The sequence below is a fragment of the Hordeum vulgare genome, chromosome 7H, assembly GCF_904849725.1.
Source record: "Hordeum vulgare subsp. vulgare chromosome 7H, MorexV3_pseudomolecules_assembly, whole genome shotgun sequence".
Taxonomy (NCBI): domain Eukaryota; kingdom Viridiplantae; phylum Streptophyta; class Magnoliopsida; order Poales; family Poaceae; genus Hordeum; species Hordeum vulgare.
The window spans coordinates 628,609,754-628,627,003 of NC_058524.1; positions in this window are offsets into that span (position 1 = coordinate 628,609,754).

Genomic DNA, 17,250 nt, shown 5'->3' on the forward strand with positions numbered 1-17,250 from the left:
AGTATCGAGAGATTGCGCAATGCAAAAGCGAACATTGTAGCGTGGGCGAGGTTTAACAAAATAATGTGGATAGGGTTATCGGTAAATAAAGTATTATATATATTATGCATAGCCCTTGTTCTATTAGCATCCATAATTGGAATGTAAAAATATATTTCCAAATGGACACATCATGCTCAAATTAATACTATTAACCATGGCTATGAAGCGAGTTTCTAACATCATGGCAATCTAAAAGTAGATTAGAGTCAGAAAACACTCGAGCCTTGTAAAGCACTCGAGCGTTGTACAATTCAGAAGCGGTGGCAAGGTGCGGACGCGAGGCTCACGAGCGCTATGTTTGCTGCTTGGGTGATGGAGCAAGGTGTGGGTGTCAAGAGGAGGTAGTAGCGCTCCAACGGTGAATGAGCATGCACTACAAGAAATATGCTAACTTGCGACCTTCAATATTGGTCATCGAATGGTCGTTGCTTTTACGACCAATTGTTTTGGTAATTGGTTGTTTGACCAGGTCACGTCGGATCCAAAGTTACGACCAATTAGATTGGTCGTTGATAAGATTCGGCCTGGTCCAATTCGGTGTTTTACATGGGCCGAGCCCAACAATTAGGCCTTTTAACATTTGTTTGTATTAGTTTTGGTTAGCTACATGGGCGAGGCCGAACATTTTAGCCTTTTTAATTTCAGGTTGTGGCCTTTTACTTTCAATTGATTTTCTTTTTTCACGATTTCATTTTTGTACTAGTCCCACATGCCATGCTCATCTCAAAATTAGTCTCACACATGAGAAATTTCAAATTTTGTCAAATAAATATCATAACTTGGTCCCCTTGTCAGGTTGCCATTTCATAATATTGCAAACAGGCTAGGGAGCAAATGAAATTCGTCCAAACCAACATTAAATTTGTGTATTACAATCTTTACACTACACCACAATCCAGATATGCCTACTACTGTCTACTATTACAATACATATGCTACTCTTTGTTTATAGGCTTCATAGCTTCACACTTGACTTTGTACTTTATCTGTGCAAAAAATAAGAATAAGATGTGAACTAACACTGCAGGTATTTAAATAACATAATTTATCAAAAAAGTGTGAACTAACACTACAGGTATTTAAATAACAGAATTTACAAAAAAAATGTGTGCATCGACAAGATGGAGCACAATATAATTCAAGAACCTCGTTAGATCATATACTACTTGGTAAGAGCAAATACAAACTTCTATTTCTTCTAAAGAAATACGAAGTTCTATTGGGTCTTGTACAATCATTCTTATTTGTCAACAGCAACTAACCCATTTCAAGAAAGAATGACTGAAGCTTTAGGAGAAACAAAATGAAGTAAGCATCATGATTTCTTAAAGAAATTTGTTCACATACAAGGAAAACCTTCGGCCATCAAGAAACACATCATATATAAGGCAACCACTAGAAAACCCATGATGGGGTTATAGTCCCAGGGTAGGGTCATAGGCCTGCCCTATAGGTCCTACCCAAGGACTACCATTATAAAGGACAAGGCCCTTAGACAGTTCCGACTGAACTGAGGACCTCCCCTCATCCAGTCGGGGAGGACTCCCCCATCATCCAGTCGGCGACGAGCATTCGGAGCGTATTAATCGTACCGACTGGATTCCATTCTGTACATCGTAACCTCCCTGAAGGGCAACGGTCATACGTTTTCGTACACCATTATTATTATTTAAGGCATACGTTACCTGTAACATAGGCATTTATTCGCCACTACTCCACCCCTGTCTACCGAACCGTTGTGAAGGGCAACGCACTCTATATAAGCCTCCCTTCCCCACTGGTGCAAGGGTTGGCATTTACTGTAACCCCATATTCCACTCGACACTAACCTCCCAAGAGCACTGAGACGTAGGGCTTTTACCTCCACCGTAGAGGGGCCTGAACTCATACATCCTCGCCGTAGCTAAGGCTCTGCCCATCCTTTCGTACCCTACTCATCTACTGTCAGACTTATACCCACGACAGTTAGCGCCCACCATGGGGCAGGCGTCTAAGCGACTTCCGGCGAGTTTGCGACTTCATCTTTTCATCATGTCGTCCGGTGGAGATTTGTGGATGGGTCATGAGATCCTTTTCGGCGCACTCTCCTTCATCATCGACGATTCGGCATGGTATCGGGATGCGCCCCTCGACGTCGAGGCGCTCCCCAGTCGCGGGGCTACACACTTCCGTGCCGGTGCCCGCGGCGTCCTTCTTCTCCAGCAATCGGCTCCGGTGTCGATCTTCGCCCCCGTCACGCGCCGCAACAAGCGGTCCCGCCGTCCGCGGCTCCAGCGTTGGGTGCGACACGCCTATGCGTGCCAGAACGCGTCCTCTCAAGTGGCGGTCCTCGAGTCGGTTGTGGTCGCGCCGCCGTCCCAGTGCTTGGACTCAGTTCCGACTGAGTTGCCTTCCGAGTACTTGGGTCGCGGGCCCACAGCCGAAGTCCTCATGACCAATTCCCATGAAAGTCCCCGCCATACTAGTCGGAACGAGCACGAGGTCGGCGAGTCATCCGGCGCTCGCCGTCAACCCCGTCGTTCTGCCAGTCGACGCACTCGTCAGAGCGACGTGGAGGTGTTCCGCACACCCGTCCTCAACCTCGCTGCCGCGGCCAAGATAGTCGTTTCCCTCCAATCGTCTGATTCAGAGGCTGGTAGAGGGATCGAGCAGATTCGTGCCGTGTTGCACACGGTGCAGCAGCAGAATTCGGCGGTCTCCCAGTTACACAACAGGATCCACAACAGTTCTGTTCACGCGAACACGCATCGGTCGATTTACAGCCCCGATTCTCATCAGCGACGTAGAGGAGGCAGCCGTTCCATGAATCCCGAAGATCGTCACCGTTCACGCACCCCTCCACGGGGTGGGCCTTACGGGCCCCAACATCATGATGATCGGCGTTCAGTCGGTGACACATATGATCCAAGGCCCGACGCAAGAGGGTACATCGCCCTGAGGAAGGTCGACAGGAGTCGAGCTCACCGTGATGGTCACGACAGAGACCGTCCGAGTGGAAGCAGGACCATCGTCTCTGGCCCCGAGTACTTCAGTCGGGCCATGCGTTCAGCTGACATCCCTCCCAACTTCTGATTGGCGACGGGGATCAGCAAGTCTACAGGAGAATCCAAGCCAGAAACGTGGCTGGACGACTACTGAGTGGCGGTCCAGATCGGTGGCGGAGATGACCAGGTCGCCATGAAACATCTCCCCCTGATGCTCGACGGCTCGGCATGAGCGTGGCTGAACCAGTTGGCTCCTTCAAGCATCTACAACTGGGCAGATCTGGCCCGAGTGTTCATCAGGACCTTCAAGGGCACGTGCAAATGCCCTGCTGGTCTCGTGGAGCTCCAGCACTGTGTCCAAAAGAAGAATGAGCCCCTGCACGATTTCATCCAGCGTTGGACGACCCTGTACCACACAGTGGAGAACGTCACAGAGCACCAAGCAGTCTGCGCCTTCAAGGAAGGCGTGCGGTACAGAGATCTGTACCTGAAGTTCGGTCGTACATGCGACATCTCCATGAGCAAGATGATGGATATAGCCGCACGCTATGCAAATGGCGAAGAAGAGGACCACATACGTAGTGGCAAGCATAAAACAGTCGCCGATGGAGATGGGAACAGCACTCGGAAGCAGAAGCAGAAAGCTCCGTCCACTCCGCAGGCAGAGGCAGCAGCCGTTACCAATGCCAAGTTCATGGGCAAGGGGAAAGCCCAGTTCACCCCCAAGAAGAAGCAGTTCGGAAACTCCATCCTGGATCAGCCATGTCCAATCCACAAGAAGATGGACGAAGAAGGCAACGCCATATTCCCGAAGCACACCACTCGGTAATGTCGCCTCCTGATCCAAGGGTTCGGCGAAGGGTAGCCGAGTGAAAAGGACAATGAACAGGATGATGAGGACAAGGAGGATCCGTTCCCCCAAGTCCATGCAACACTGATGATTTTTGCTGACGTGGAAAGCAAGAGCCGATTGAAGCTGGTGAACAGGGAGGTGAACATGGCCACCCCAACCAACCCCACGTTCCTCAAATGGTCTGAGACTGCGATCACCTTTGACCAGTCGGATCATCCAGCACACGTGCCCACCCCAGGGCGGCAGGCTCTGGTCGTCGACCCGATGGTGGAAGGAGTCCGACTGCGCAAAGTCCTCATGGACGGCGGCAGCGGCTTCAACATCATGTACGCCGACACTCTCAAGGGGATGGGCATTCCGATGTCCAAACTTAGCGAGACCAGCATGCAGTTCCACGAAGTCGTCCCTGGACGAAAGGCCAAGTCACTCGGCCAGATCACGTTGGACGTCGTTTTCGGCTCCTACAAGAACTTCCGCAAGGAAAAGCTGACATTCGAGGTGGCGGACTTCCAGAGTGCATACCATAAGATTCTGGGCCGTCCGGCATATGCGCGTTTCATGGCACGTCCATGTTACGTGTATCTGAAGCTGAAGATGCCGGGTCCCAAAGGTGTGATCACTGTCACAGGAAATCGACAGCGGGCCGAGGAGTGTTTGCAGCAGGGGTCGAGGATCGCCGATTAGCAGATGGCTATCCTCGAGCTGGACGAGTACAAGAAGACAGCCGACCCCGCTGACTTGATGCGCTCGAAGAAGCTAGCTTCGGAGTCCGCATTCCAGTCGGCGGGAGACACAAAGAAGGTCAGCATCCACCCGACGGACGACACCGCTGCCCCGACGAACATCTCCAGCACCCTCGATCCAAAATAGGAAGCCGAGCTCATCCAATTCCTCCGTGAGAACTGGGACATTTTCGCATGGAAGCCCGCTGACATGCCAGGTGTACCCAGAGAGTTGGCTGAGCACCGACTCCATGTGGATCCTGCTGCTCGGCCCGTCCGAGAACGCCTGCGTCGATCCGCGCGCACAAGAGGAAGGCAATCGGAGATGAGGTGGCTAAACTTTTGGCAGCCAACTTCATTCGCGAGGTACACCACTCCGAGTGGCTCGCCAATGTTGTCATGGTGCCCAAGAAGGACAAGTCTCTCCGAATGTGCATCGACTTCAAGCATCTCAATAAGGTCTGTCCGAAAGACCATTTCCCGCTCCCCCACATTGATCAAATTATTGATTCGACTGCGGGTTGCGAGCGTTTGTCATTCCTTGATGCCTACTCGGGCTATCATCAGATCCGTCTGAATGGTGAATTAAAAACAGCCTTCATCACTCCATTCGTGTGCTTCTGCTACATCACTATGCCATTCGGTTTGAAGAATGCAGGAGAAACTTTTATGCGCATGGTCCAAAAATGCCTCCTTGACCAGATCGGTCGAAATGTGGAGGCGTATATGGATGATATCGTAGTCAAGTCACGCAAAGGTTCCGACCTGCTGACTGACTTGGCAGAAACATTCGCCAACCTTCGTAGGTACGATATCAAGCTCAACCCTGCCAAGTGTTCATTCGGTGTTCCCAGCGGAAAGTTACTCGGTTTCTTCGTTTCTGAACGAGGGATGGATGTCAACTCCGAAAAGATCGGGACCATCGTCCGAATGGAGCGGCCGGTCAGAATACATGATGTTCAAAGGCTCACAGGTTGCCTAGCGGCTTTGAGCAGGTTTATCAGTCGACTCGGCGAGAAGGCGCTACCTCTGTACCGACTCATGAAGAAATCAGATACTTCCGAGTGGACAGACGAAGCCCAAATTGCATTCGACGACCTCAAAGCCCTGCTTTCCACCCAACCGGTTCTTACTGCCCCGCTCAGTAAAGAACCCCTTCTTCTGTACATAGCGGCTACAAATCAAGTTGTCGGCACTGTTCTCACAGTCGAACGCGAAGAAGACGGCAAAGCGTACAAGGTTCAGCGGCCAGTATATTATGTCTCCGAAGTCCTAACTCCTTCCAAGCAGAGGTAGCCCCATTATCAAAAGCTTATTTACGGGATCTACATGACTGCGAAGAAGGTCGCTCATTATTTCCAAGACCACTCGGTGTCTGTCGTTTCTGATGCTCCGTTGTCGGAAATCCTCCACAATCGGGACGCATCAGGCCGAGTGGAGAAGTGGGCAATGGAGATGTTATACTGCGACATCAAGTTCGAAGCCAAGAAGGCTATAAAGTCTAAAGCTCTGGCTGACTTCATAGCAGAATGGGTAGAGCAACAGCAACCGACTCACATCTACTCGGCTCGTTGGACATTGTTCTTCGACGGGTCCAAGATGTTGAATGGCTCCGGCGCTGGCGTAGTGATCATATCGCCAAAAGGTGATAAACTTAAGTATGTGTTGCAGATATATTTCGATTCCTCCAACAATGAGGCAGAATATGAAGCTCTCCTTTATGGATTGCGCATGGCCATCACACTCGGCGTCCGTCGCCTGATGGTTTATGGCGATTCAGATTTGGTGGTTAATCAAGTGATGAAGGAGTGGGATGTAAGGAACCCCACCATGACTACGTACTGCAATGCAGTGTGGAAGCTCGAGAAGAAGTTTGAAGGTTTGGAACTTCACCATGTTCCGCGACTGAAAAAGCAAGCAACTGACGAATATGCGAAACTTGGATCCACTCGGAGACCAGTCCCGAGTGATGTCTGCCTCGAGCACCTACACCTTCCCTCAGTAAAAGAAGATCCTTTCACAGAGGAACCAGTACAACCAAAGGGCTCAATAGATCCGACCGAAGTCGAGGTCCCCGCTGTGGTTGATTTGATCATGGAGATTCTTGCTCTCATCCCCGATTGAACTGTGCCGTTCATTGCGTACATCCTGAGGCAAGAGTTACCGGAAGACGAAGTCCAAGCGAGGCAGATCGTCCGCAGGTCGAAGTCATTCACCGTCATTAATGGCCAATTGTACAGGGAAAGTGTTTCAGGCGTCCTTCAGCGATGCATCTCCCTTGAGGAGGGACAGTTGATCCTGGAAGAAATTCACTCGGGAACCTGCGGCCATCATGCTTCCTCAAGAGCGATCGTCGCCAAAGCATTCAGAGCTGGTTTCTTCTGGCTGCAGGCGAATGAAATGGCGAAACATATGGTTGACCGATGCGAAGGCTGTTAGTTCTACTCGAACAAGTCCCACAAGCCAACATCTGCGCTGAAGACAATCCCTCTTGTTTGGCCGTTCGCAGTGTGGGGATTAGATACAGCCGGTCCATTCAGAACAGGCCAAGGGGGATTCACTCATCTGTTGGTAGCAGTCGACAAGTTCACCAAATGGATTGAAGCCAAGCCCATCAAGAAGCTCGACGCCCTTACGGCCATCAAATTTGTGAGAGACATCATCGCCAGATTTGGGGTTCCGCACAGCATAATTACCGACAATGGCACAAACTTTGACTCGGACAAATTCATCTTTTAGTGCGCACTCGGAGTGGATTTTGCGTCTGTGGCGCATCCCCAAACAAACGGGCAAGCAGAGCGGGCGAATGGACTTATTCTTCAAGGGTTGAAGCCTCGCCTCCTGCGAGAAGTTGGACATGCCGCCGACGCATGGGTCACCGAGCTGCCTTCGGTGCCGTGGGGCCTCCGCACAACTCCAAATAGATCTACAGGGCGATCCCCGTTCTTCCTCGTTTATGGAGCAGAGGCAGTCCTTCCGAGTGACTTGCTTCACAACTCTCCACGAGTCGAACTCTTCTCCGAAGCCGAAGTAGAGCAAGCCAGGCAAGACGGAGTGGATCTTCTAGAAGAAGAGCGCGAGATGGCACTGACTCGCTCAACAATTTATAAACAAGACCTGCGGTGTTTTCACGCGAGGCATGTCAGGAGTTGTACATTCCAACCAGGCGATCTAGTACTCCGAGTGGATCACCAGAGACGTCACAAGTTGGCTCCCGCCTGGGAAGGACCCTTCATCATCTCGAAGGTGCTGAACAACGGAGCATATCAACTCTACAACCTCGATAGGGAAACGGACGAGCCGCGAGCATGGAATGGGGATCTCCTGAAGCGCTTCTACACGTGACCGCCGACGGAGGCAATGTAAAGAACAAGTATCATTGAAGTAATACAAAGCAGATTGATTTCTTGCAAATTCAAAATTCTTCCGCGTTGGCAGACTCCGGTCTAAAAAATAAAAATTCGCTCCGAGTGCACACTAAAAGTCGCACTCGGGGACATAGCCGCGATCCAGAATCGCCTAAGTACAAACTCTCTCCGAATGTGCACTAAAACTCGCACTCGGGGACTTAGCCGCGATCCAGAATCGCCTAAGTACAAACTCTCTCCGAGTGTGCACTAAAAGTCGCACTCGGAGACTTAGCTGCGATCTAGAATCGCCTAAGTACAAACTCTCTCCGAGTGTGCACTAAAGGTCGCACTCGGGGACTTAGCTGCGATCCAGAATCGCCTAAGTACAAACTCTCTCCAAGTGTGAACTAAAAGTCGCACTTGGGGACTTAGCTGCGATCCAGAATTGCCTAAGTATAAACTCTCTCCGAGTGTGCACTAAGAGTCGCACTCGGGGACTTAGCTGCGATCCAGAATCGCCTAAGAACAAACTCTGTCCGAGTGTGCACTAAAAGTCGCACTCGGGACTTAGCTGCGACCCAGAATCGCCTAAGTACAAACTCTCTCCGAGTGTGCATTGAAGGTCGCACTCGGGGACTTAGCTGCGACCCAGAATCGTCTAAGTACAAACTCTCTCCGAGTGTGCACTAAAGGTCGCACTCAGGGACTTAGCTGCGATCCAGAATCGCCTAAGTACAAACTCTCTCCGAGTGTGCACTAAAAGTCGCACTCGGGGACTTAGCTGCGACCCAGAATCGCCTAAGTACAACTCGCTCCGAGTGTGCACTAAAAGTCGCACTCGGAGACTTAGCCGCGACGAAGGGTCACCTAAGTAAAAACTCGCTCCGAGTGCGCCCTAAAAGCCGCATTCGGGGACTTAGCTACGATCCAGAATCGCCTAAGTAAAAAGCTTCCTTCGAGTGTATCCTAGAGATCCACTCGGAGGCTTAGCAGACCCTCATTGAGGCTCATGTGGATGTGAAGACAACTGAGAACTACATGAGCAACAACTCGCTCCGAGTGTGCACTAAAAGCTCGCACTCGGAGACTTAGCCGCAACGAAGAGTCGCCTAAGTACAAAACTCGCTCCGAGTGCGCCCTAAAAAAGCCGCACTCGGGGACTTAGCTGCGATCCAGAATTGCCTAAGTAAAAAGCTTCCTTCGAGTGTATCCTAGAGATCCAGTCGGAGGTTTAGCAGACCCTCATTGAGGCTCATGTGGATGTGAAGACAACTGACAACTACATGCTCTGCATGTTTGCCATTGGCTTCACCAACAAACGCCAAACAAAAACAACGAGCCAAAATTCTGACAGTAGATGAGTAGGGTACGAAAGGATGGGCAGAGCCTTAGCTACGGCGAGGATGTATGAGTTCAGGCCCCTCTACGGTGGAGGTAAAAGCCCTACGTCTCAGTGCTCTTGGGAGCTTAGTGTCGAGTGGAATATGGGGTTACAGTAAATGCCAACCCTTGCACCAGTGGGGAAGGGCGGCTTATATAGATTGCGCTGTCCTTCACAATGGTCCGGTGGACAGGGGTGGAGTAGTGGCGAATAAATGCCTACGTTACAGATAACGTATGCCTTAAATGCTAACAATGGTGTACGAAAATGTATGACCGTTGCCCTCCAGGGAGGTTACGATGTACAGAATAAAATCCAGTCGGTACGATTAATACGCTCCGAATGCTCGTCACCGACTGGATGATGGGGGAATCGTCACCGACTGGATGAGGGGAGGTCCTCAATTCAGTCGGAAATGTCTAAGGGCCTACCTTTATGAAGGGTAGTCCTTGAGTAGTACTGATAGGGCAGGCCTATGACCCTACCCTGGGACTATAACCCCATCATTAGTCCCCGAATGGATCGGGGTTGGAACAACGAAGTGATGCCTGGAGTACGGATCCGACTGGTATGGATGTGACTTTGGCGTTGTTTGCCTCGATCCATTTTATCCTCTCGACCAGTGATCCGACTGAATATATTCATGAAACGAACCGTCAGGGACCGAGTGCTTCCGCGGAATCTTTCGATGTGACCGGTCAACTGACAGCGGCGGATTTTGTGGGATCCTCAAATTTCGGTTGCCGCGCGCTCAGCGGGGATGACGACATCGTCATCAAGTAGTTAATGCCGCCTCGATTACCGCTCCTTTATCTACTCCACTAATATCGCATTAGCTGGTCGGGGGATAAGATTTCGGGGCCACCTGTTAGTGACCCAGTCGGAAGCTTATTTAAACCTCTCCAGCGGGGGTTTCTCATTGCGCTCCCCTGGTTACTCACACTCGCCTCGCTCCTCCCGTAGCTCCATGCGCGCTCCAAGCCTCCTCCTTCCTCTCCTCCTCTGCGGATCTGCTGCCTCCACCATGACGAAGGGGCAGACGAGCAAGCTTGAGTCACAGAAGAAGAAGGCGGCCGCCCTTGCTCAGCGGCGACAGCGGGCACTGCCGGCGGGTTGGATCCAGGGGGATTCCTCCCCTCCGCGGTGACGGCGGACGACCTGCTAGAGCTGGTAGAGCAAGGCATGGTTGCCAACAAGTCGTGGAGGCTGCCGGCGGAGGGCGAGACGGAGCCGGCGCCGCAGGAGGGGGAGCGCGTCTTGCTGCTCAGCCACGTGTACAGGGGCTTTTCTCTGCCTCCTCACCCCTTCTTCAGAGGTATTACGAACCACTTCGGGGCGCAGCTCCATCATTTCCCTCCAAACGCGATAGCCCATCTCGCCGCATTCGTCACCCTTTGCGAGTGTTTTATCGGATGTCCCCCCCATTGGGGGCTCTTTGAGTACATCTTCTCCGCTAACCCATTGCAAGAAAGAATGACTGAAGCTTTAGGAGAAACAAAATGAAGAAAGCATCATGATTTCTTAAAGAAATTTGTTCATATACAAGGAAAACCTTCGGCCATCAAGAAACACATCATTTATAAGGCAACCACTAGAAAACCCACATTAAAAAAGACTGAACTATTAAACAATCGATGACAGCAACTCTACGACATGCATCAATAAAATGCAAGTGGCTAAACATAGTAATCAATTATTAGTCCAAATATAGTTAGCCACTCCATCAATTTTACACAAATTAGCTGATATAATATCGGACACTGCAATTAACTAGAAATGGACTAAATCTTGGGAAATGCTTGCGTCCCACCCTCTATCATTCAAGAACTGATAAAAATTGCCAAGAGAAGGCTTGCATGAACAGTTTCCAAACTAGTATGCTTATCCTTTTTGTGCAACACTAACCAGTAATCCTTCTCTCTAATAAACAAAAGGAGCACTCACATACCGACGCTCCACGAAACCAGTTGCTCATATGGAGGGTTAGCTCACAAACAACAACCAAGATTAAGTACACAAAATTAAGGCTGCGAAGCATCATTGTAGGTGACTAAATCATCCACATTTTACATGCTGACACATAACATGTGAAGAACACATGCACTGTGTGGTCAGAGATAGGGCCCTGCAGCAGCAGCTGGTGAAGCATCACCGGAGCGGCGGGGAGGTTTTGGAGCACGAGGGGCTGAAGTTATCTTGCTGCAACAGACGAACAAGTTGTACAGCGCGTCGAAGACCGTCTGGCCTCTCAACTTCAGCCACCCCTCCTTGCATTTGGGCAACTGCGTTGCGTGTTAGTAGAATTCAGAAACGGTGGCAGAGTTAAGCCATTGGTGCATTTTGCAGGATGCCTACTGTTGGGGATATTATCTATTGATAACCCGCCCTAGTTGGGCCGGGTCACCAAATCAGGCGATTCATCTAAGCGTGGTTCGGGCCTTGGCCTGACAAGACCGAAGGTTGTATGGCGGTTTACAACTTTCGGAAGGTTTCCAAGTTTTGGAAGATGGCGACTTAGAGATCGTAAGAGTCACGGTTCATAGAAAGGAAAGTACCCTTGTAAACCCTAGGGACTCGACCTGTATATAAAGGCGAGTCCCAGGGAAGAAGAGGGCAGGTTAGAAATCATCGAGTGCTAGGTCTGGCGAGTTACGCCCTCCTTGTAATCGAAACTCCATCAATACAACTCAAAGCAGGACGTAGGCCTTTACCTCCTCATGAGGGGCCGAACCTGGGTAAATCGCCGTCTCACTCCCGTTCAACCCCTTTGAGTCGCCACCAAAGTGCGATGGCTCCAATACTAAGTCCTTTCACGAGGACATCTGCCGTGACAAAACCACGACAGTTGGCGCCCACCATGGAGCCTGCGCACGGTGGAGTTGAGTTCTCAAAGGGAGCCCTATCACGGTTTGGGAGCTACGCGACGGGGCTCATGACCCGGAGTCGCCGTGGGAAGTACTACATCAACAACATGCTATGGGGGCCCGAGGCGGATTCGATCGAATCTGGTTACAGGGCCCCCTTCGGCAATATCAACGTCTTCATCGGCATGATCGAATCATCCGTGCCTGAGCCGGACATCTCCACCGACATCGTTGAACCGGCCAGGTACGTCCGCCCAGTAATGACGCCAAATCAGACTCTCCCGGTCTTTGTTGGGTTCACGCAGGGATCAGAGGAACCAGAACATTCAGCGACCCACAAAACCACGACACCTACCTCGCCGGAGCATCGTGGGGGGTCATTCTTTCTGACCGCAAGATTTGAATCTACAAGGGGTAAGACGATTCAAAGTCTCAACACAATGCGCCTGAATGAAACCTGTGTGATGCATTGTAAATAAAACAAACAACAGTGGCGGGAGAAGGGGAACAAATTACCTACGGCCCTGGCGAATCCGTCGCCGTGGTCTCCATTAGCGGTATTGGCAACCAAAGCATCGACCTGGGCCGCCGCCTTCTGGCAGTAGATCCGGAAGCTGGGAGAGCCCGGCACTGCCTCGGCCTCTTCCCCGTCCTAGGGCTCCGGGGCCACCTTACACCCCTTTCTCCTCACATCCGCCTCCGATGCCGACGTCAACGTCCAACTGGCCACCTACAAGCGCCTCCAGATCGAAGACCAAAGCATCATGCATCCACAGGATAATTCAGGAGCGGAATAAAAATCATCACGCGGTTCATCGCGAAAAGATCGAAGATGCAACCTAGAACCAAAAGATCCGGTACAGCTACGAGCGGATCTACGGAACTTGTGCAAGGGGAGGGGTCGGTGAGGATGGACTGGTTACCTCGAGGGAGACAGCGAGTCGAGGTCTGGCCACTGGGAGGCGAGGAGGAGGAGGAGGACGACGGCACAGGATAGGGGTGGATTTCAGAGGACGGCCATGCAGGAGAGGACGACGGCGTAGGAGAGGGCCTTAAAGGTGGGGGCGACCGAAGGGGGCGCTTCTCCCAGTCCCAGTAGAGGCCTTGCAGCTCGACCCGAAGCCTCCGAGGGGAGACGTCGGCACAGCGGACCGTTGGTCCCCCTGGGCCGCCGGAGCACCATGGGGAGCTGGAAGCGGGAGCCGTGGAAGAGGTGCCTCGCAGCGAGCATGCACGCTCGGGTCCGCATAGCGCGGTGGTGGCGCTCCCCGGCCGTCAACGGAGGGGACGATGGGAACGGGGGAAGGCCGATCAACCTTGGGAGGCGGAGCTGGGCATTTCGCAGGCGCGGTGGCCTCGATCGGATCTGGAGAAAGAAAGGATGGGTGGGATGGTGGGTAGGAGGAGGCGGCTGCGATCTGGGAGAGATGGGCTAGGGTTCGCTGCGCGGGGGGAGGGAGGGAGGAAGGAAGAGGGCTCACGCGGGGACAGATGGGCTAGGGTTCGCTGTGCGGGGGAGGACAGAGCACGGGAGAAAGGGATGAAGGAGAAGAGAGGAAGAAAGGAGGCGGGGGTGGTGTATGCTATTACTCACTGATTTTGGGTCCCGCTGCAATCCGAATGTTTCAGGAACCCCAGGGTCCCGTTACGTGGAACTCGTCAAAACTCGCAGTTTTGGGCTATTCTATCCATTTTTGTATGCTATTAGTCACTAATTTTGGGTCCCGCTGCGATCCGAACGTTACGGGAATGCCGTGGTCCGGTTACAGGGAACTCGTCAAAAATCGTAGGTTTGGCCTATTCTGGCCACGATTGTATGCTATTAGTCACTCATTTTGGGTCCTCCTGCGATCTGAACATTTCGGGAACCCCAGGGTCTGGTTTGCAGAGAACTCCTTAAAACTCGCAGTTTTGGCCTATTACGACTAGTTTTCTACGCTATTACTCACGGTTTTGCTTCCCGCTGCGATCCAAACGTTTCGGGAATCCTGGGGTCCGGTTACAAAGAACTCGTCAAAACTCACAGTTTTGGGCTATTCCGGCCACTTTTGTATGCTATTAGTCACTGATTTTGGGTCCCGCTGTGGTTCGAACATTTCGGGAACCCCGTGGTCTAGTTACGGGGAACTCGTCAAAACCTCCAGTTTTGGTCCATTCTGGTCAGTTTTTTATGCTATTACTCACTGATTTTGGGTCTCGCTGCAATCCAAACGTTTCGGGAACCCAGGGTCCGGTTACAAAGAACTCGTGAAAACTCGCAGTTTTGGCCTATTCGGGCCAGTTTGTATGCTATTAGTCATTGATTTTACGTCCCGCTGTGATCCGAATGTTTCGGGAACTCCGTGTTCCGGTTACGGGGAACTTGTCAAAAATCACAGTTTAGGTCTATTCTGGCCAGTTTTGGATGCTATTACTCACTGATTTTGGGTCTCGTTGCGATCCAAACGTTTCAGGAACCCCAGGGGTCCGGTTACGTGGAACTCGTCAAAACTCGCAGTTTTGGGCTATTCTTGCACGATTGTATGCTATTAGTCACTCATTTTGGGTCCTCCTGTGATCCGAATGTTTCGGGAACCCCGGGGTCCGGTTACACACAACTCGTCACAACTCGGTGTTTTGGCCTATTACGACCAGTTTTCTACGCTATTAGTCACTGATTTGGGTCCCGTTGTGATCCGAATGTTTCGGGAACCCCGGGGTACGGTTACAAAGAACTCATCAAAACTCGCAGTTTTGGCCTATTACGACTGGCTTTCTACGCTATTACTCACTGGTTTTGCTTCCCGCTGCGATCCGAACGTTTCAAGAACACCGGGGTCCGGTTACAAAGAACTCGTCAAAACTCGCTATTCCGGCCAGTTTGTATATGCTATTAGTCACTGATTTTGGGTCCTGCTGCCATCCGAACGTTTCGGGAACCCCGCGGTCCGGTTAAAGGAAATCATGAAAACTCGCAGTTTTGGCTTATTCCGACCAGTTTTGTATGCTATGACTCACTACTTTTGGTTCCCGCTGCGATCTGAACGTTTCAGGAACCCTGGGGTTTGGTTACGGGGAACTCGTGAAAAATCGCAGTTTTGGCCTATTGTGGCCAGTTTTGTATGCTATTACTCACTGATTTTGGGTCTCGCTGTGATCCTAATGTTTCAGGAATCCCGGGGTCCGGTTACGTGGAACTCGTCAAAACTCGCAGTTTTGGGCTATTCTGGCCAGTCTTGTATGCTATTAGTCACTGATTTTGGGTCCCGCTATGATCCGAACGTATCAGAAACTCCGTGGTCCGGTTACAAAGAACTCGTCAAAACTTGTAGTTTTCGGCTATTCCGGCCAGTTTTGTATGCTATTAGTCACTGATTTTGGGTCCCGCTGATATCCGAACGTTTCGGAAACCCCGTGGTCCGGTTACGGGGAACTCGTAAAAAATCACAGTTTAGGTCTATTCTGGCCAGTTTTGAATGCTATTACTCACTGATTTTGGGTCTCGCTGCGATCCAAACGTTTCGGGAACCCCAGGGGTCCGGTTACGTGGAACTCGTGAAAACTCGCAGTTTTCGCTTATTTTTGCACGATTGTATGCTATTAGTCACTCATTTTGGGTCCTCCTGTGATCCGAATGTTTCGGGAACCCCGGGGTCCGGTTACACACAACTCGTCACAACTCGGTGTTTTGGCCTATTACGACCAGCTTTCTACGCTATTAGTCACTGATTTGGGTCCCGTTGTGATCCGAATGTTTCGGGAACCCCGGGGTACGGTTACAAAGAACTCATCAAAACTCGCAGTTTTGGCCTATTACGACTGGTTTTCTACGCTATTACTCACTGGTTTTGCTTCCCGCTGCGATCCGAACGTTTCAAGAACCCCGGGGTCCGGTTACAAAGAACTCGTCAAAACTCGCTATTCCGGCCAGTTTGTATATGCTATTAGTCACTGATTTTGGGTCCTGCTGCCATCCGAACGTTTCGGAAACCCCGCGGTCCGGTTAAAGGAAATCATGAAAACTCGCAGTTTTGGCTTATTCCGACCAGTTTTGTATGCTATGACTCACTACTTTTGGTTCCCGCTGCGATCTGAACGTTTCAGGAACCCTGGGGTTTGGTTACGGGGAAGTCGTGAAAAATCGCAGTTTTGGCCTATTGTGGCCAGTTTGTATGCTATTACTCACTGATTTTGGGTCTCGCTGTGATCCTAATGTTTCAGGAATCCCGGGGTCCGGTTACGTGGAACTCGTCAAAACTCGCACTTTTGGGCTATTCTGGCCAGTCTTGTATGCTATTAGTCACTGATTTTGGGTCCCGCTATGATCCGAACGTATCAGAAACTCCGTGGTCCCGTTACAAAGAACTCGTCAAAACTTGTAGTTTTCGGCTATTCCGGCCAGTTTTGTATGCTATTAGTCACTGATTTTGGGTCCCGCTGATATCCGAACGTTTCGGAAACCCCGTGGTCCGGTTACGGGGAACTCGTAAAAAATCACAGTTTAGGTCTATTCTGGCCAGTTTTGGATGCTATTACTCACTGATTTTGGGTCTCGCTGCGATCCAAACGTTTCGGGAACCCCAGGGGTCCGGTTACGTGGAACTCGTGAAAACTCGCAGTTTTCGCTTATTTTTGCACGATTGTATGCTATTAGTCACGCATTTTGGGTCCTCCTGTGATCCGAATGTTTCGGGAACCCCGGGGTCCGGTTACACACAACTCGTCACAACTCGGTGTTTTGGCCTATTACGACCAGCTTTCTACGCTATTAGTCACTGATTTGGGTCCCGTTGTGATCCGAATGTTTCGGGAACCCCGGGGTACGGTTACAAAGAACTCATCAAAACTCGCAGTTTTGGCCTATTACGACTGGTTTTCTACGCTATTACTCACTGGTTTTGCTTCCCGCTGCGATCCGAACGTTTCAAGAACCCCGGGGTCCGGTTACAAAGAACTCGTCAAAACTCGCTATTCCGGCCAGTTTGTATATGCTATTAGTCACTGATTTTGGGTCCTGCTGCCATCCGAACGTTTCGGGAACCCCGCGGTCCGGTTAAAGGAAATCATGAAAACTC